The sequence below is a fragment of the Lissotriton vulgaris genome, unplaced genomic scaffold (genome assembly GCF_964263255.1).
Source record: "Lissotriton vulgaris unplaced genomic scaffold, aLisVul1.2 SCAFFOLD_1034, whole genome shotgun sequence".
Lineage (NCBI taxonomy): Eukaryota > Metazoa > Chordata > Amphibia > Caudata > Salamandridae > Lissotriton > Lissotriton vulgaris.
In genome coordinates this window covers 401,541-422,905 of record NW_028251847.1, presented here as the reverse complement: position 1 = coordinate 422,905, position 21,365 = coordinate 401,541, and the positions used below count along the sequence as shown (strand labels likewise).

Genomic DNA, 21,365 nt, shown 5'->3' with positions numbered 1-21,365 from the left:
ATCACGGAACATAAAAGTAGTATAAGACTGAAGAATGTCAAATCAACGGTGGCTATGCATTGGCATGTAGTTGGACACAATGTTTCACAATTAAGACACACTGTACTAGAAGCAGTGAGAAAAGATCTGGGTACAGACCCACATAAACAATTACTAAAGGCTGAATTCCTTTGGATCAAAAAGTTGAATACTTTACAGCCGTTTGGGTTGAATGACCGTATTGAATTATCTTGTTTTTTATAATGTCACACAGAACGTTTTTTCTGATCATACTGTTATTTAGGATTTTGACTTGATAACTTACTGCAGAGTTGTCCCTAATTCATAATACCATTACTATCTAGCATTGTTCTATTTTCACTTTAACACATGATTTAACTACTGATTCAATCTACCTATCGATTTCAATTATAATCATGTCAATTTGAGAATTTTCTATCAACTTTAACAAAACGGGTTACATCTCGATAGTGCAGGTTACTTTAAATCACTAAGCACATGACTATTTCACGAGGCTCCAGAACACTACACATGATCGTGCCAGGACGCTATTCACACAGCGCAAGAAAGTAGTGCGTTTGTTACCGCTTGCACAGAACGACGTGCAGCGTGTGCGAGAGAGTTTAATTTCGTGAAACTCAAGTAAGTCTTGTAATTTCTAGCGTAAACCTGATTTGTTTTAGAGCATGACTTGTCAGCAGGGTAAAATTAGATCCTGTGAGTAATGGGTATAGTCATATATATAATTTTTTCACATATAATTTTCTTAGAGATACCATGAAAGACCATTCTGGTGTATTGATCTGTTCTTTGATTTAACTCGATGAACGATACTGAAACAATACATGTACGTGGATTTGATCTGAAAAGAGAGATTATTGCTTGAAATAGACAGGATGTGTTTAAAATTTAATGTAGATTTTGTTGTTTGGGACTAATTCGTTTTTCGTTTTCATTTTTGTAGACCCCTGAGGAAGGGTCCTATAAGTGACCCGAAATGCATTGGGTATAATTCATGAAACTGATTTAATCTATTGAAAGAACAAAGAAATCATGAAATAAATGAAATAAATAAAGGAAATTGATAAAATCATCAAAAAGACAACTAAGTTTTTATTTTTCAAAGACATGGATAAGGAACCAACAGTTCCCTGAAAATAGTGCGCACTTTCATCAGGACGGGAATTTTCCCAACCAGATCTGTTACTATATTTTCAAGGCACTCTGACCAAGTGTAACGAATGGAGCAGCACTCAAACGATTGTTTGATTATTGACTGAAAGTATAGTGTGCACAGAGCACCTTCAATATAATTGCATTGTTTGCGTCAGATTCTCCTCGTGCCTGACCTGTGTTATTAGCATTGTTTGCGTCAGATTCTCCCAACGCCTGGCCTGTGTTATTGCATTGTTTGCATCAGATTCTCCTCGAGCCTGGCCTGTTGTTGAATAATCAGGAAGCTCCAGTAAAATTGTGATGTATATTTATTAGCAGCATGGTAATCCATCTTCATGTATCAGAGTCCAGCTGTAACTGACTCTTCATCCAACAACATTTCAGTTCCACCAGCATGTGGAATACAGAACACTGTTGAATGGAAACATGTCGCATGCAGTGGCATGCGACCATAAACCATACTAGTTAAAGAAATACACCATGAAATAAGAATACAACATCTTCCTTTTTCAAAATCAAATAAAACAAAAAAAAATATGTACAGTATTATGAAAAAACAAAGTGTGACATCACATTCAGTCAGAAAATCTTCTAGGTACAATTACAACACGTTTTGCATCCTTGACTCTATGAGCTATAGAATCTTTTGTGTCAACACAGATATTCTTGTCAGAAAACTCACTGTGAGCTTTAAAAGGTTTAGAACATTTGGCCAATCTTCCCATATTCCAAATTCTACCATCTTGAGTCATGACACTGTTGGTAAACACTTTTTTTTATCTCAATTGGATCACTAAATTTGCTGGAACCTTTGGCCAAAAAAACAGGTTTAAGAATTCTAACCCATTCACCCTCCTGAAAAGATTGTCTTTTAGCATTCCATTTCCTGTCATACCATAATTTCGTTTTCAACTGTTTGTTTTCTACACGTTTAGCAACTTCAGAAACATTTTCCTTATCATGCCTAGAAACTTTGTTATACTTCTCTTTCAACCACCATGGTAAGACACTGGAAGCTGGGTTGCGACCCTTGAACAATTTAAAAGGACTCACCTCTGTGGTAGAGTGGGGCGTAATGCGATAAGTCCACAACCTCTCTCTTAAAGCACTTACCCAATTTTTTCCACATTTGACAGACTCTACAATAAAACTCTTCAACACCCAAATAAATCTCTCCACTTGCCCATTCTCGTGTGGTTCGTATAAAGATGTTAACCTGTGAACAACATTGCAATCTTTAAGAAATGCAGACATTTCCACAGAAGTCAACTGTACCCCATTATCAGAGACCATTACTGAAGGGCAACCTTCTATAGTTAAAATCTCCTTGAAAAATCCTATCACAGCTTCTGTGGAAGCTTTGGGCACAAACTTGACCTCCGGCCACTTGGAGTGATAATCTATCATAACCAAAGCATACTTTGAAGACTCTGGCAACATGTGAAAAGGCCCAGAAATGTCAAAAGCAACCTTCTCCCACTGTTCAAATGGCCATTTTACCATTTTGAGAGGTGGAGTGATAGTCCTCAACATTCTATCACTGGATGCACAATCTTGACATTCTCTGACAATTCTATCAATAAATCTGTCAACTCCAGGCCACCAAAAATATGACCTAACCAACCTTTTCATAGAAGAAATGCCAGGATGAGTTTTATGTGCCACCTTGAGAATGACATCCTGCATACCTTCCGGAGGAACGCACTTACCAGACTTAAAAATGAAACCAGACTCCAACTCTAATTCTTCTTCTACATTATAGAAAGGTAACAGCTCTGCTCTAATTTTATCCTTACTCGGCCATCCCTCAGTGATATAACCTTTGAGTTCCTCCCATTTATCATCTTTCTGTACACACTCCAACCACAACGATTCAGATATATCTTGAAAAGTATCTTGTAGAACATCCTGAACAGTAACCACAAAATGCTTTTCATGTAAAATACCCACTACATCTTGTTCACACGGTAGACGCGATAAACAGTCAGCCATAACGTTCTTTTTTCCAGGAACATAACAAGTGACAAAATTATATTCCTGTAACCTTAAGGAAAGTCTGGCTATCCTGGCTGTTGAATTCCATCCACCACCAACTGATAAAATGTTGACCAACGGTTTGTGGTCTGTCCTAAGAGTAAACTTTGAACCCCAAACATACAGTCTGAAATGTTCAATTGCCCAGACACAAGCAAGAAGTTCCCTTTCTATCACCGCATACTTTCTCTCACACTCATTTAGTGTTCTAGATGCAAATGCTACAATCCACTCATAATCACCTTCTTTCTGTGACAAAACACTACCTAATCCATACAGACTTGCATCCACTGTAATTATACATTCCTTGTTCATACGAAAAGGTTTAAGAGTAGGAGAACAAATAATATCATTTTTGATTGTTTCAAAGGCCTGTTGTTGTGTAACAGACCACTTGAATTCTTCTCCTTGCCTCAATAGTTTTCTTAGAGGTTCCATCTTAGTTGCAAAATTTACTACAAATTTGGTGTAATATTCGCACATTCCAGCAAATGACAATAGCTGATCCTTATTTGTTGGAGCAGGCGCTTTGATAATTGCATCCACATTTGATTTCTTTGGGACAACACCATCCCCTGATAATGTGTGTCCCAAATACTCCACTGACTCTTGAAATAACTTACATTTATGTGCCTTAAGTTTTAGCCCATTTGACTCTAGTCTTCTGCATACTTCTTGTAAATGTGTTTCATGTTCATTTACATTTTTTGAAAAAACTAAAATGTCGTCCTGAAAACATTTGACGAACATATCCAAATCTCTGAAAATATGGAAAATTGTCCTTTGAAAAACGGATGCCGCTGATGCAAGACCAAACGGCATACGTACATATTGGAATAAACCTTGAGGTGTAATGAATGCTGTGAGTTTCCTGGGCTCTTCTGTTAACGAATCTGGTGACAAGCTGATCTTAAATCTAACGTTGAAAAGATCTTTGCCCCTTCTAACATTGATACAAGCTCATTAATATTAGGCAGAGGATGACAGTCAATTACAATATTAGCATTTAATGCCCTTAAATCCACACACAATCTTAATTTTTGATCCGGTTTTCTTACCAAAACTATGGGAGAAACCTACTCCGATGATTCGATTGGTTCAATGATACCCTCATCAAGTAAATCCTTTAACATGCTTTTAAGTTCTTCCCTGATGTTGATGGGTACACCTCTAAGCTTTTGTACAACTGGTGTATGGTTCCTTTTGAGAACAATATTATGTGAAAAATGTTTGAGCTTTCCTAATTTTTCTCAAAAAACAGAATTAAAAGATTTCACTAGATTACAGCCCTTCTCAACATTGGTAGTTTTAACATTAGAAGGTTCAATTGCAGAAACAGTACCCATAAGACTTTCATCACAAAGTGAAATCGGATCTTTAGCAAGTGGATTTATCTGGATTCCTAATTTCCATTGATCCAGCCAACCTAAAACATTAACACCCTTGAGAGAAATGTATAATTTTATGTCAGCCTTCCTATTTCTAAAATGAATCATTACTTGAAAGAAACCAAGAATATCAATTCTAGTACCAGAAAAATTCTTTGCAGAAATATCAGATTCTTTCATTTCATTCAACATTACAGAATTAGCTAAAGTTTTGTTGAAATATTCACGTGTTATAATAGTCCATGGTGAACCTGAATCCACCATAAGAGACAACTCATTTTCACAAATTCTGAAAATACAATCAGGTGGTTTAAGGTGTAACAATGTTTGGTCATCAATGATAGACACTACAAAACCATTCAATTGTGACTCAACATTATTGATAACATCTACATTTGCTTCTGCTATAGAAGAAACAGAACCATTATTATAACTTTGAAAGCGTTTGTCTCTGCACATGTTTTCAAAATGACCAACTCTTTTACAGAAATTGCATTCTTTTTTGAGCGCTGGACAACCTGGAAAAGAAGCGTAATGAGATTTGTTTCCACATCTAAAACACATTCCTTGCATATTACTAAATTCATTAGGTTTTTATGTAAAATTTGTCTTAGGTCTGGAAGGAATATATCTTGTTGAAGGTTGATTAGTAACAAATCTGTTATCTTGTCTATTTTTAATAACACAAACTTCTTCTTCAGGGACTTTCTTTTCTGAATCATTTCTAATAGTTTTCATCCATAAGTCAGATTGCTCTTGTGCTTTTGCTATTGCAATTGTCTCTGTAAGATTGGGATCACCCATAACCCACAGTTTGTCTTGTATCTTTTTGCATTTAACATGTACGATGATCTGGTCTCGTATCATTTCATCTGTCATCATACCAAAATTGCAATGCAGACTTAAAGATCTTAAAGAAGTTAAGAAGTCATCAAAAGTCTCATCTTCCTTTTGTTTTCGAGTGTAAAATTTAAAACGATTCAAATACTGACATTGGGTTTAAATCTTTTCTCAAGTCTTGCTAATGCTTCAGTATAGACATTCATGGAATCTCCGCCACCATCACTTGGAGAAATATTTTGTGGTAAAGATCTAAAAATAACTTGTCCTTCCGAACCAAGACAATGTAAGAGAATACTCTTCTTTCTCTCAGAACCCATTCTTTAACCATCAATAGCCTTCATATAAGTCATGAATTCCTCTTTCCATCTTGTCCACTGCATGGGTGGATCTCCTTTGAGTTGTAAAAACTTAGCAGGAGGATCTAATTGCATGTTGTTCAGTAGATAAGTTCAAGGTTATATTATTAAATTTTAATAACAGAGATCTGATCGTTGTTCACTGTATTCTTTTTTAAATACTGCACTTGTAGTTTTGTTATACTATATGTATTGTTTTTGCTGAGCTTAGTATGGATTTGTTGTAGACTAGTACTTAATAATAGGCTCACGGGCCAGTAATACACTATACTCGCGGTATTTTGTGAGGAAAATAGTCTTAAAATAATAATTTAAAAATGTTCCAGAAAATAATGAGAAATGAACAAATAACTTACTTCTAAGCGTTGTACAGGGTTGTGTCAAAAAACGAGGCGTGTAGGTCTTCTAAATCATCGAAGAAAAATAAGTCGGGTTGCCAAGGAAACCACAATAATAAGAAAATGGCCGCCGAGCGTATGACGTGAAAACGAAGTCATGCGCATGCGCCCGAGGCATTCAGAGCGCGATCGGCGGAGTGTTTATATTTGAGATTCTTCGTATTTCACAACGTGGATGAAAAGGTAAACAACGATGAAATTTTGATAAAGAATTGGACGAGTGTCGCAAATATGAGTACTGGCTGAATATTTACGGAGAATGAGGAAAACAAAATTGTTTAAGAATGACACAGTACAAACGCTAGAAGGGTTGAAGGCACAATCTGTTAAAATGATAAGAAAATAAATACAGCCGCAGGTGCGCTCATAGCACATAAATATTCCTTTCAGCCACAGGTACAATCAGAGTACATTGAAGGATAAGTTTTAAAAAAAATACATACCAAAATTTCAAAAAGATGGAAATAAGTAAAATAGTGGGTTCAACACCACTCAATTCCATGCTGCTTAGTGGTGATTTCCCTTGTCGCCATATTTTGTTGAATAATCAGGAAGCTCCAGTAAAATTGTGATCTATATTTATTAGCAGCATGGTAATCCATCTTCATGTATCAGAGTCCAGCTGTAACTGACTCTTCATCCAACAACATTTCAGTTCCACCAGCATGTGGAATACAGAACACTGTTGAATGGAAACATGTCGCATGCAGTGGCATGCGACCATAAACCATACTAGTTAAAGAAATACACCATGAAATAAGAATACAACACCTGTGTTATTGCATTGTTTGCATCAAATTCACCTAGTGCCTGACCCGTGTTAATGCATTGTTTGCATCAGATTCTTCTCGTGCCTGGCCTATGTTTTTGCATTGTTTGTGTGAGATTCTCCTAGTGCCTGGCCTGTGTTATTGCATTGTTTGCGACAGATTCTCCTCGTGCCTGACCTGTGTTATTAGCATTGTTTGCGTCAGATTCTCCCAATGCCTGGCCTGTGTTATTGCATTGTTTACATCAAATTCTTCTCATGCCTAGCCTGTGTTAATTGCATTGTTTGCGTAAGATTCTCCTTGTGCCTGGCCTGTGTTATTGCACTGTTTACATCAGATTTTCCTTGTGCCTGGCCTGTATTACTGCATTGTTACATCGGATTCTCCTTGTGCCTGGACTGTGTTATTGCATTGTTTGCATCAGATTCACCTAGTGCCTGGCAAGTGTTATTGCATTGTTTGCATCAGATTCACCTAGTGCCTGACCTGTGTTATTACATTGTTTGCTTCAGATTCTCCCAACGCCTGGCCTATGTTATTGCATTGCTTACATCAGATTTTCCTTGTTCCTGGCCTGTGTTATTGCATTGTTTGCGTCACGTTTTTCTAGTACCTGGTCTGTTATTGCATTATGTGCGCTGCTTTGGTATGACCACCCCCACCCACTACTCCGGACACATACTCGACGCCGTCTTCTAATCCAGCAAGGACATCGTCTTCAGCCACGCCACCGGACTCCACTGGCCGGACCACAGCTGCGTCCACTTCAGCTTCAGAAGAACCACGATCCACCACCATCAGCAACAGGTGGCACGCAGAATCTGGAACAAGATCACAGCCGACCAGCTCGCCGCATCCCTGAGCCAGCACCCACCCACCAGCTCACCGAACCCCAGCCAGGCCGCCAACAACCTCACGAAGTGGATCAGAAACTGCGCAGACTACCTCGCCCCACTGAGGACCCCGCCTAGCAGACCCGGCAGCAAGAAAGCTTCCTGGTTCACCGACGAACTCAAAAGCTCCAAGAAGATTTGCCAAGCCCTCGAGAAAGCATGGCGCAGAGACCCGACACCAGACAACATGACCACCCTCAAGCTCGCCACCCGAAAACACCACCAACTGATTCACGCCACCAAGAAAACTGCATTCAAGGCACGACTGGACAACAACGCACACAACAGCAAGGAACTCTTCAACATCGTCAAAGAGCTCTCCAACCCCAACGCTGGAAACAACGACATCACCCCATCTCAAGACCTCTGCAACTCCCTCGCCTCCTACTTCCACAACAAGATCGCAGACATACACAACAGCTTCAGCACACTACCGACGCACCCCACGACCGCAGCAACGCCCCCCACCACCACTGTCCGCGCCTGGTCCCCGATCACCACCGAAGACACCATCAGTACGATGAACTCCATCCACTCCGGATCTCCAACCGACCCCTGCCCTCACCACATCTTCAACAAGGCCGACGCTGTCATCGCACCCCATCTGTGGGACATCGTCAACACCTCCTTTGACACCGCCACCTTCCCGGAGAGCTGGAAGCACGCCGAACTCAGCGCTTTACTGAAGAAACCATCAGCGGACCCCACCGAACTAAAAAACTACCGCCCCATCTCTCTCCTCCCGTTCCCGGCCAAAGTCATTGAGAAGACCGTCAACAAGCAGCTGGCCACCTTTCTCGAGACGAACAAATCCCTCGACCTCGCGCAGTCTGGCTTCCGGGCCAACCACAGCACCGAGACCGCCCTCATCGCAGCCACTGATGACATCCGAGCCCTGCTCGACAACGGAGAAACAGCGGCCCGCATCCTCCTGGACCTCTCCGCGGCGTTCGACACTGTCTGCCACCGCACCCTAGTGCAGCGCCTCAGCAACGTCGGAATCCAGGAGAAGGCACTAGAATGGATCATCTCCTTTCTCGCCAGTAGGACACAGAGTCCGCCTACTCCCGTTCAGATCAGAACCTCCGAAGTCATCTGCGCCGTCCCTCAAGGCTCCTCGCTCAGCCCCACCCTCTTCAATGTCTACATGAGCCCCCTTGCGGCATCGCACGCCAACACAACCTCAACATCATCTCCTACGCCGACGACACCCAGCTGATCCTCTCCCTCACCAACGACCCCGCCACCGCCAGAGCCAACCTACATGAAGGGATGAAAGACGTAGCCATGTGGATGATGACCAGCCGCCTGAAACTGAACTCAGACAAGACGGAAGTTCTCATCCTGGGCTCCTCTCCCTCCGCCTGGGACGACTCCTGGTGGCCCCCCGCCCTGGGCAGCGCACCCAAACCAACAGACCACGCACGCAACTTGGGCATCATCTTGGACTCCTCCCTCTCCATGACCAGACAAGTCAACGCTGTCTCCTCGTCGTGCTTCAACATCCTGCGCATGCTATGTAAGATCTTCCGGTGGATCCCCACCGAGACCAGGAAGACGGTCACCCAGGCCCTCGTCACCAGCCGACTGGACTACGGCAACGTCCTCTTCGCTGGAACCACCGCCAAGCTCCAGAAGAGACTCCAGCGGATCAGGAAACCCTCGGCAAGACTCATCCTCGACATCCCCCGACACAGCCACATCTCCGGACACCTGAGAGACCTGCACTGGCTCCCGGTCAACAAGAGAATCACCTTCCGTCTCCTCACCCACGCACACAAAGCCCTACACAACCAAGACCCAAGATACCTCAACAGCCGCCTCAACTTCTACACTCCCACCCGCCAGCTTCAATCGACCAGCCACGCCCTCACCGCCGTCCCCCGCATCCGAAGAGCCACCACAGGAAGAAGGTCCTTCTCCTACCTGGCCGCCAAGACTTGGAACTCCCTCCCGACCCACCTCCGCCTGACCCAAGACCACCTCGCCTTCAGGAAGCAGCTCAAGACCTGGCTGTTCGAGCAGTAGCGCCCCCCCCCCCCCCCCCAAGCGCCTTGAGACCCTCCGGGTGAGTAGTGCGCTATATAAATGTTTTTTTGATTTGATTTTGATATGTTATTATTCTAATAGTTGCAGCTTTTCTAACAAACATGGTACCTTTTATCCCAATTAAGTGCATCTGACTGCGAGGACACTGCACTCTCCCTGCAGTAGCAATCTACTTCCTATTTATGTAGCAACAGTCAGCCCAGCATGCCTGCCAGAGATGTCGTCGGGTCAGAAACAGTACATAGGTAAATGGGTATGATGCAAACGTGTTGAGTACGATTTTAATCGAAGAAGCTGCTGTGATAGATGGCAAAACATCCATGTCGAAACATCAGCAGTAGGACAATGGTTCATGGAATGATAATGGTAGAGTTATTTACACTTCTGTGCGGTGATTGTCACTTAATGTTCTTTTCTCCCACTCTCATGAGATGGTTTTACAAGGCAACTCTGAGCTCACTGAGTGTGGAGCTTCCATGAATCCCAGAGACAGGCCGTTCCAAAGACGGTAACAGAGAAGGGTGAAAGATCTGAGTCTTGATCCTGGCAGATGGACGGGTGATCCCTGAGGGGGTGTAGTTGGTCTTTGTGTTGCCACAGCTGTCCAGGGGGTGTAAGAAAATGTCAGCAATTTGTGGAGGGCCTTCTTCTGGGGGAGAACCACCGAGCTTCATGCAATATGGACTAGAGGGTTTGTGTCTGCGCAGGATGAGTTACATTCTGATAGCAAAATGGAGGACCTTGTCCAAAGGGGATTGATGTTACCAAGTGTGAGAAGTTGGCCCGATATGCAGCGTTCGCTATTCTAGCGACCGCTATGTATCGTTCCAAACGACCCTTATGATGATTGGTTGTAAGTCAACCTATAGACCAGCTATCCTAGTAGCGTGGATACGAGCAGTCTAAGGCTAAAGACTCGAGAGGGCGTGTTAAGCCAGCTGTTTACCACACATGTACCCCTTGAACACCAAGTGAAAGGACACCACACAAGTGTTATGAAAATAAACAGGATATTTATTAAGATTCACAACAGCCCTGTACTCTTTATGAGGACAGGGTACTAAGCACAAACCAAATCTCTTAGGAAAATACTTCAAGTGCACAATTAAAACAAGTGTCCGAGGACACGGAAAGTTCAGAGGTCTCGGGTGGACCCGATAAGGCAAGTCGGAAGCGAGGGACTCGGGACCCTAGAGTAAAGAGGCTATGCAGGCACCGAAATGCCGAGTTACCTAGCCACGAGGGCTGCGGCTGCACAAGTCTTACAGGCGTCGGGGTCTTCGCTGACGAGCCAGGAGCCGGAAGAAAAGGAGTTGCTGGCCGGCGACCAGTGATGAATAGTTCGTAGAGATCCAAGCCTGGATCAGAGATCGTTGATACCTGAAAGCAGAGGGGACCAAGTTCGTACTACTAGCCAGTAGTCAGAGGGTACCAGGAGGGCACCGGTTGGCCGTCACCTCGACTAGGTGAGTGGGCGACGCTAGGCTCTGCAGTCTCACGGACCAGGAGGCGTTGTCGGCGTCCCGGATGGAGGGTGAGCTGTCCCACGGAGGATGATGCTGTCGGCGTCGCTGGGCCCAGGATTGGGGCAACAAGCCTTGGCAAATTTCAGGGCCACGTGGTGGGCCTAAAATGGCGTCTTGAGGGGACCAGGAGGGTCCGGGGTGCTTCTCTCAAAGATAGAAGCAAAGGCCAGTCTGGAGCAACCAGACCAGCAGCGTTGGTTGTCGGATGTCGTCACAGGAGGGCACCAGCCAGCGGCTAGGGACCGGACAACGTGTTGAGCAGCGAGCAGAAGGGCCCCACGCAGATCGTGGAGATGCTGGGAGACTGCACTTCGGTGCTGGAGCGGCTCAGGGTCGGGGCTTCTCGGACCCCAGAGCACTCACCAGGGAATTACTTCGATGGTCGTGCTGGTTAAGAGCGTGCAGGTTCTGATGATGGCCGGTCCCTCGAGGTCTCGTCGCACCCACAGATCACAGCTGGGCTGATGACGTGGGTAGAGGTCAGAGGTGCCAGGGAAGCCGGTTCTCGTCGAGCTGGGCCGTCGGATTCCTTGAGGAAGGACTTACAGCAAACCGCAGAGTTCTTAGGTGGTGCTCGCTGATGCAGGGTGACTACTCCTTAGTCACAAGGGAGAAATCTTGAGAAGAGTCTCGAAGTCCTTTCGTAGAAAGTATTCTTGATTCAAAGATGATGTAATTTGGAAGGGTCCCCGCTCCGGCCTTTATCCTAAAGAAAGGGGTGGGTACATGACTAGGTCCTGCCCTAAGGGTGGGACCAGAAAGGGGGGTAGTTACACCCCTCTCCCCTGCCGGACTTTCCCCAGGCCAGGGCTGGCGCCCCTGGAACTGGTTCTGACCGGCAGATGCGTAGTGAGCACCGGGGTGCCACTCCGCAGTCACCTTCTCGCAAAAGCCCTACCTACCCAGAATACACAAACCCTGTCTGGGACGGTGCGAACACCGCCCCTGACAGGAAACCCTTTGTCCAAGCGCTCCTCGCTGGAAGGACTCCCAGCAGCAGGAGGTCAGACTCGTGTCTGTGGTGGCAGCATCCATTTTGTGGAGCTGAGGCTTTAGTTAACTTTAACCGGGGTTCACAGTTACGTACATGTCGTGTCCCTCTAGAAGGGCGGAATGCTAACCTCGTCGCCAGAATTGGTGAGGGGGCAGCATCCCGATTCGTATGACACCTTATTCGACATGTCTTGATAACGCGACACCGAAGTTACCGATGTGGTACGCGTTATCATGGAACAGCCATTGGGTCTTTGTTCCGCAAGCTGCAACCGGGCTCGGCTCGGGCCAGAACCTAGTTCACACGAGCCCACGCACTCTGCCTTCAGGATTGTCAAGGCCTGCCATAGGAGTGACTGATAGGAACTCGTGCGTCCATTGTACGGTTAGATATAGGGCTACTATACCTAAAGCAAAGGGTGAGTACACGACTTTGCCCCAGCTGCCATGCAGCCAGTTGTGTCAAATTTAGGAGGCCAGCCAGGGGTGGCATAATACATGCTGCAGCCCCTGGTGGCCCTGGGTACACCTATGCCCTGAGTTACAGGGTCTGATAGGGTGGCCCAGTACCAATTGGAAATGCACCTAGGGTACATGGAATCCATTTTAAAGAGAGAGCAGTAGGCCTGGGGTCCTGATTGGCAGGGTCCCAGGTCGACTATGTCCAAAACCAGCTAAAACACAGGGCAAAAAGTTGGGGGCAACCATAGTCAGGAGGTACCTTCCTACACAACCCCCCCCCCCCCCCAAACGAAAGGAGATAAGGCTATCCTTGTCCAGGTAAGCCTCTATTACCTAAGTGGCCATATAAGGAAGGACCAGCTCTGGCTTGGTTTCCCCCTGTGTCATGGTCCACTAGGCAACCCCTCACCCTAAGGGTATCTGAGGGTCTCCACCATAGGGAATCTCTGTCTCTGGTGTGTCTTGGGAAAGAAGAAGGCTGATGCTGGGATGGAGTACTGAAGTGAGGCTCCTCTACCTTTGGGCTCAACTTCCTCCAATCACCATCCATCATGTGTGCCTTTCTTTCTTTAGCTGAGATGCACTGAGCTCTCAGGGTCAGCCTCTGGCTACCTAAAGCTGGAGGCTGAGTCCCTCTGGTTGGCTTACTGGAGGGACAGGTCAGGTCTGGGGTTTTTAGGCCCCATGTTTGGCTGTGCCCAACAGTGTCCAGCTGTGGGAGTTCCCTAACTACTTTTAAGGGGGATCCCTCAGGAGTCTGTTCTATTTTCACTTGGCTAGGTTTACTAGCTTCAGTGATCCTAATCTGTTGATTAAGGGGTTCTTTTGGACAGGGGGCCCTTTGGGGTCCACCACTGGCCTCCCTGGTCTCTTCAGCCCTGGGCTGACTGAGGCAGGGTAGAGAGGTGCAGGTTACCTGCTCCAGACTGGGTCCCACCTGGGAAGGGTCCACTACCATCAGGGGCTCTGCCAGGCTAGGCCTGACTACCTCTGGGGCAGTTCCTTCAACAGGGGTAGAGTCAGTTCCCTGAGGAGGCTGGCTCTCACCTAGTGTCTGGGAGGGGGAAGACTCTTCTTCCTCCTCAATGCTCTCTGTTTGAGTGGAGTGATCCATTGTTTCAGGCTTCACAACCTCACTATCTGTTTGAGTAGAGGCTGAGACCATTTCAACCTTGCCAACCTTTTCAGGAGGGCACTCAGTCTGTGTTTGGGCTGTGACTGTCACAGCCCTCCTATCCTGCTCTGGAAAGTCTGTCTGAGCCTGGGCAGTGGCTACCACTGCCCTTCCAACCGTTTCAGGGAGGACTGGTGCTTGGACTGGGGCTGTAGCTAATACTGCCCCACTAACCTGTCTGGATAGGCCTATCATTCTGGAATGAGTTTCTTGTTCCACCTCAGCCCATGCTGAGAGTTCCAGGTCATTCCCCAGTAAGCAATCTACAGGTAGGTTATCTGTCACTGCCACTCTCATGGGCCCTGTGACATTACCCCAGCTGAGCTTGACTACTGCCATGGGATGCCTTCTCTTCATTCCATGAATGTCTGTCACCTGATAAGTAAAACCAGGGGTCAGTTGAGCAGAGGGGACCAGATGGTCACTCACCATGGTGAGGCTGGCCCCTGTGTCTCTGAATGCCTCAACTTTCTGACCATTCACTAAAACTTCTTGTCTATACTTTCCCAAAATGTGGGGTCCAGTAGTGAAGTTGGCAAACCCCATGCCAGTCTCACAGACAAGAGTGTGGTCAGGGAACCTGGCTAGGCCATAGTCCTCCTGATTTCCCAAAGTAATGCCCACCACATTCTTGGGGGCACTCCCACCACCTGGGGGATTACCACTAGTGGTAACAGGAGGTCTGGGAGTGTTACTTGGGGGTATGTTTTCCTTATTGCTATTTTTAGGGCACTTGGCATCACTTTTGTAATGGCCCACCTGTTTACAGGTATGGCAATAAGGTTTCTTCTGTTCTGAAGGAGTGTTCTGGGACCCACCACCCTTGTTGGAGTTTTGGGGCCCTTGGGAAGTCTTCTCTGTGGATTTATCCCCACCCTTCTCTTGAGGCTTGGTTGATTCCTTTTTCTGGTCACCACCCTGGTTTTTAGGCCTAACCCTGGTTCTGACCCATTTGTCTGCCCTCTTACCCAATTCCTGTGGAGAGGTCAGATCAGAGTCTACCAGGTGCTGATGTAATAACTGGTTCTGACAATTATTTAAGATTTGCTCCCTCATAATTAGATTATACAATCCTTTAAAATCAGTAACCTTACTACCCAGTAGCCAGCCTTCAAAAGCCTTAGTGGCACAATCAACAAAGTCAGTCCAATCTTGAGACTGAGTTTTCTGGGTGTCTCTGAACAGCATCCTGTATTGTTCAGTGGTTAAACCAAACCCATCAACCAGTGTATTCTTCAAGATTTGGTAATTGTTAGCATCATCCACCCTTGTGGTGAGGAGCTTATCTCTACCTTTACCATCAAAGGAGAGCCACAAGATAGCTGCCCACTGACTTTGGGGAACACCCTGCACAGTGCAGGCTCTCTCCAAAGCAGTAATCCATTTGTGGATGTCATCCCCTTCCTTAAAGGGGGGCACTATCTTATTCAGGTGCTTTGTGTCAAAACTCCTTTCCCTATTGCTAGGTTTGCTGCCACCAGTGGGCTGTAGCCCACATAATTCTTGCTCTCTAGCAAGGGCAAGTCTCTCTTTGGCCAGGGCAAGTTCTTCCCTTTCAATCCTCAGTTTGATTGCCCTTTCTTCAGCTTCATACACTCTCCTCTTAGGGGAAGACATTCCTCTGTGAGAAGAGTTGAGAGAGCCATTGGTTCGAAAGGATCTGTTAGAGCCTCTTGATAGAGACCTAGCTCGTCCATTCCCAATGTTAAGCTGACCTGATAGTGGCCCCAGGAGTCCCCCAGTACCACTGTCATGTTTGCTTAAGTTGGACCTGCTTAGTCTTACGACTTCTACCTGTCCCTTATCTGCCTCATCCCCAGAGGGATCCTCATTCTCATCATCCTCTACATCTTCAGTCTCAGTTGAGAGGTGGATGAGGTCAGGATCGCCTCTGGTTCCCTCGAGGGGAGGCATGTCTCCTTCTGGATTAGAAGAGCTAAGAAGGGTCTCAGCTTTTCTGGCATCATAAGTCTCCAAGAGACCAATCAGAAAGGACGTTGTGGGGTTAGACCCCTGCTTGATCTTCCTGGAGTGACACACTTGTCTTAACTCCTTGAAGCTCAGCACAGTATATCTTGAAGGGATGACCTGTGGAGGGTCAACTGACACAAGGGGAGACTCAGTGTTTCCTCCTTTGTCCGACATACTGTTTCTAGTGTGGTGTAAGTGATGCACCTACCTACACTATGTGTTTACCTACTGATCCCTTGCTAAGAGTTGCAGCCAAGGTGTGCTAGGCCTTGAGGAGCTGCAGCAGCTGGTTCAGTAGAACTCAGAGTATTCTAAGCTTAGTTATATGTACTAACAGTACTTATGTGATCTTTCAACAAGATATTCTTAGGATACGTGTGGTAAAACAACAGCAAGCTCAAATCCCAACCGCTGCTCACCAATGTGAGAAGTTGGCCCGATATGCAGCGTTCGCTATTCTAGCGACCGCTATGTATCGTTCCAAACGACCCTTATGATGATTGGTTGTAAGTCAACCTATAGACCAGCTATCCTAGTAGCGTGGATACGAGCAGTCTAAGGCTAAAGACTCGAGAGGGCGTGTTAAGCCAGCTGTTTACCACACATGTACCCCTTGAACACCAAGTGAAAGGACACCACACAAGTGTTATGAAAATAAACAGGATATTTATTAAGATTCACAACAGCCCTGTACTCTTTATGAGGACAGGGTACTAAGCACAAACCAAATCTCTTAGGAAAATACTTCAAGTGCACAATTAAAACAAGTGTCCGAGGACACGGAAAGCTTAGAGGTCTCGGGTGGACCCGATAAGGCAAGTCGGAAGCGAGGGACTCGGGACCCTAGAGTAAAGAGGCTATGCAGGCACCGAAATGCCGAGTTACCTAGCCACGAGGGCTGCGGCTGCACAAGTCTTACAGGCGTCGGGGTCTTCGCTGACGAGCCAGGAGCCGGAAGAAAAGGAGTTGCTGGCCGGCGACCAGTGATGAATAGTTCGTAGAGATCCAAGCCTGGATCAGAGATCGTTGATACCTGAAAGCAGAGGGGACCAAGTTCGTACTACTAGCCAGTAGTCAGAGGGTACCAGGAGGGCACCGGTTGGCCGTCACCTCGACTAGGTGAGTGGGCGACGCTAGGCTCTGCAGTCTCACGGACCAGGAGGCGTTGTCGGCGTCCCGGATGGAGGGCGAGCTGTCCCACGGAGGATGATGCTGTCGGCGTCGCTGGGCCCAGGATTGGGGCAACAAGCCTTGGCAAATTTCAGGGCCACGTGGTGGGCCTAAAATGGCGTCTTGAGGGGACCAGGAGGGTCCGGGGTGCTTCTCTCAAAGATAGAAGCAAAGGCCAGTCTGGAGCAACCAGACCAGCAGCGTTGGTTGTCGGATGTCGTCACAGGAGGGCACCAGCCAGCGGCTAGGGACCGGACAACGTGTTGAGCAGCGAGCAGAAGGGCCCCACGCAGATCGTGGAGATGCTGGGAGACTGCACTTCGGTGCTGGAGCGGCTCAGGGTCGGGGCTTCTCGGACCCCAGAGCACTCACCAGGGAATTACTTCGATGGTCGTGCTGGTTAAGAGCGTGCAGGTTCTGATGATGGCCGGTCCCTCGAGGTCTCGTCGCACCCACAGATCACAGCTGGGCTGATGACGTGGGTAGAGGTCAGAGGTGCCAGGGAAGCCGGTTCTCGTCGAGCTGGGCCGTCGGATTCCTTAAGGAAGGACTTACAGCAAACCGCAGAGTTCTTAGGTGGTGCCCGCTGATGCAGGGTGACTACTCCTTAGTCACAAGGGAGAAATCTTGAGAAGAGTCTCGAAGTCCTTTCGTAGTAAGTATTCTTGATTCAAAGATGATGTAATTTGGAAGGGTCCCCGCTCCGGCCTTTATCCTAAAGAAAGGGGTGGGTACATGACTAGGTCCTGCCCTAAGGGTGGGACCAGAAAGGGGGGTAGTTACACCCCTCTCCCCTGCCGGACTTTCCCCAGGCCAGGGCTGGCGCCCCTGGAACTGGTTCTGACCGGCAGATGCGTAGTGAGCACCGGGGTGCCACTCCGCAGTCACCTTCTCGCAAAAGCCCTACCTACCCAGAATACACAAACCCTGTCTGGGACGGTGGCGAACACCGCCCCTGACAGGAAACCCTTTGTCCAAGCGCTCCTCGCTGGAAGGACTCCCAGCAGCAGGAGGTCAGACTCGTGTCTGTGGTGGCAGCATCCATTTTGTGGAGCTGAGGCTTTAGTTAACTTTAACCGGGGTTCACAGTTACGTACATGTCGTGTCCCTCTAGAAGGGCGGAATGCTAACCTCGTCGCCAGAATTGGTGAGGGGGCAGCATCCCGATTCGTATGACACCTTACTCGACATGTCTTGATAACGCGACACCGAAGTTACCGATGTGGTACGCGTTATCATGGAACAGCCATTGGGTCTTTGTTCCGCAAGCTGCAACCGGGCTCGGCTCGGGCCAGAACCTAGTTCACACGAGCCCACGCACTCTGCCTTCAGGATTGTCAAGGCCTGCCATAGGAGTGACTGATAGGAACTCGTGCGTCCATTGTACGGTTAGATATACGGCTACTATACCTAAAGCAAAGGGTGAGTACACGACTTTGCCCCAGCTGCCATGCAGCCAGTTGTGTCAAATTTAGGAGGCCAGCCAGGGGTGGCATAATACATGCTGCAGCCCCTGGTGGCCCTGGGTACACCTATGCCCTGAGTTACAGGGTCTGATAGGGTGGCCCAGTACCAATTGGAAATGCACCTAGGGTACATGGAATCCATTTTAAAGAGAGAGCAGTAGGCCTGGGGTCCTGATTGGCAGGGTCCCAGGTCGACTATGTCCAAAACCAGCTAAAACACAGGGCAAAAAGTTGGGGGCAACCATAGTCAGGAGGTACCTTCCTACACCAAGGATAAACATCTTCAGTTATGACAGATAGTGAAAGTCCATTTACCTCGAGTTGCTTGAAAAGCTTTCTGCCCTCTGCTGGTGCAGGCTGGATGTTTAGTCTCTAGTTGGCATTTGCCAGGGGATGTTCAGATACAGTGGTAGAATTAAACCTTGGAGCAGCACTTATAGTGTTGACTCTTGGAGTCTTGTAGTATGTGTTGGATGTGGTGGAACTGTCTTAATGTTCCATGGAGCTCAGAAAACCCAGACTCTCTGTCCTCTCAGAGCGAGAGCTCTGTGGTTTGACCAGTTGAACGGCAATAAAGAAGATGACCTAGACCAGTTCTACCTCTCCCGACCTTTGAACTGATCCTTGAGGAAATAAGCCGTTGTCTGCAAAGCAGATCCACAGAAGGTGCAGCTGACAGAAGTCCCTGCCTGGAAGGAAGATCTGCACAAAACTCAGCTGACAGAATTCCTGCCTGGAAGGAAGATCTGCACAGGGCGCAGCTGACAGAAGTCCCTGCCTGGAAGGAAGATCTGCACAGGGCGCAGCTGATAGAGTTCCTGCCCGGAAGGAAGATCCGCAGATGGCTCAGCTGACAGAAGTCCTGACTGGAAGGAAGATCTGCACAAGGCACAGCTGACAGAAGCCCCTGCCTGGATGGAAGATCTGCACAGGCCACAGCTGACAGAAGTCCTGCCTAGAAGGAAGATCTGCACAGGACACAGCTGATGGAAGATTTGCCTGGTGGTGACCTCAACGGAGTGTGAGAACTACAAACCACAAGATCCGTCAAGCCCAGCTAGCCAGACTGGACGCAATGTACACCAAATGCCTGATTTATATTTCAGCGGATGGTTTATTCCATCACAAATGTGACAGGTATCCTGCCGGCCCCATTAAAAATGCATTACATCCTGTGGCAATTATAATAAGGCAGACAGGATATCTGTCACGTTTTGATAATGCCTTGAAGTAGTTTGCAGAGTTTACCCCGCAGAACTCCATGAAGTGTCAGAGTTTAAGTTGCACTGCTCGTACTGATTTTTAGTGCCAGGAGTTTAACCCCCACTGCAAAATCAGCACGAACAGCACTACGCGTTGTGTCAGAGGGCGATGCTGCTTTCTGCCGCTCTAATTGATATCCTAATCGAATGGCAGCTTCATCAACGAGAATGGCAGATTTTAACACTCGAGTGGTCGCGACCTGCCTTGACCTCCCGCAATGAGAAATCTCACCAGGAGGAGGTCTAGCGTGCTATATTTTCTCACAAGCGCTCGTCACCTTACCGTTGGCGAACCGTTTGAGAAAAGAACTCTGTTCTACATGGACTTTTTTGGACCAGGAGTGGGTAAAACTTTGCGAACTCCGCCGGCAGAGCGGAATTCTTCACCCACCCATAGTTTTGAGGCAATAATCTGTTGGACAAACTCCTAACTAGGCCCTTTGTCTGCAATAAGTGTTGTAGAAGAAGTGAAATCCATTGCCTTGTGAGGATGAGGCAGTTATCTGACTTCTGATGAATGCCACAGAGTGAGTGCGCAGCCAGAGGGCAGTAGGGGGGCCGAAGGACATTAAATTAGGTAAACTTGAATATGAGAAATATGGAAAGGTAGAAATGCTGTATCACCTGTGGATAACTGACACCTCCTCCCGCTCTTCCAAATGCCCATCAGGTCACAAATGGCATCCTGGGCCCCAAAAGGACAACGTCATGCCAGATGCCATGTAATGTTGGAAAAGGGGGGGAAAGAGTAATATGCACACATCTGCTGCGGGGATATGTCAGGTAAATTATTGGTTGTGATGGATTTTCTATAAGTACTAAATGACTGATCTAGTTGAATATTAAAATATATGAATCAACGTTTGTTTACCTTATCAGCGCTTAAAATGTAAAGGATGGGGCTTACAGTGAACCCCTTGTTATGTTTTAAACAAAAGCCCCGGAAGGAGCTGCATCTTACAGAACTTTATCTACTTTAGGAAGAACTAAAGACTTGCTTTTTAAAGTTGTCTTTCTGGGCCAGAACCAGGCTCTGTAAGCTGCACTAGTTTCAGGGAGATTGACAGATGTTATGCTGATAGGAAACCCCCCTCAACTCACAATAATGTTCCAATTTCCAGGTTAGAAGAAACCAGAAATGCTTGAACCAAGGAGCTGTTGAAAGTGTCAAAGGTGACTTATGAAAAGCGAGTAAAGACAGGAGTTGGTATGTGAGATGATCTTAAGTGAATCGGAAAGAATGAGAAAAAGTGTGTAAATTGAGTTATTTTTGTTATATACTTTGTAAAGTTTTACTGGAAATTTTACAGCCCAGCCTGATCCATCTCTTTCTCTAAACTCTATTGTTGTTTAAATGAAATCTTGACCATATGCGTCTATCTTAAGCTATTCCTCAAGCTCTTGGGTGCTCCGTGAGCGCCTTTACTTTGCTAA

General features: G+C 46.7%; 1 protein-coding gene across 1 annotated transcript in view; it reads left to right on the top strand.

The window, feature by feature from the left end:
• The window catches only part of LOC147662747 (uncharacterized), a 418,861-nt gene that overhangs the window by 33,116 nt on the left and 364,380 nt on the right, over positions 1 to 21,365 (top strand). The window lies entirely within an intron of this gene.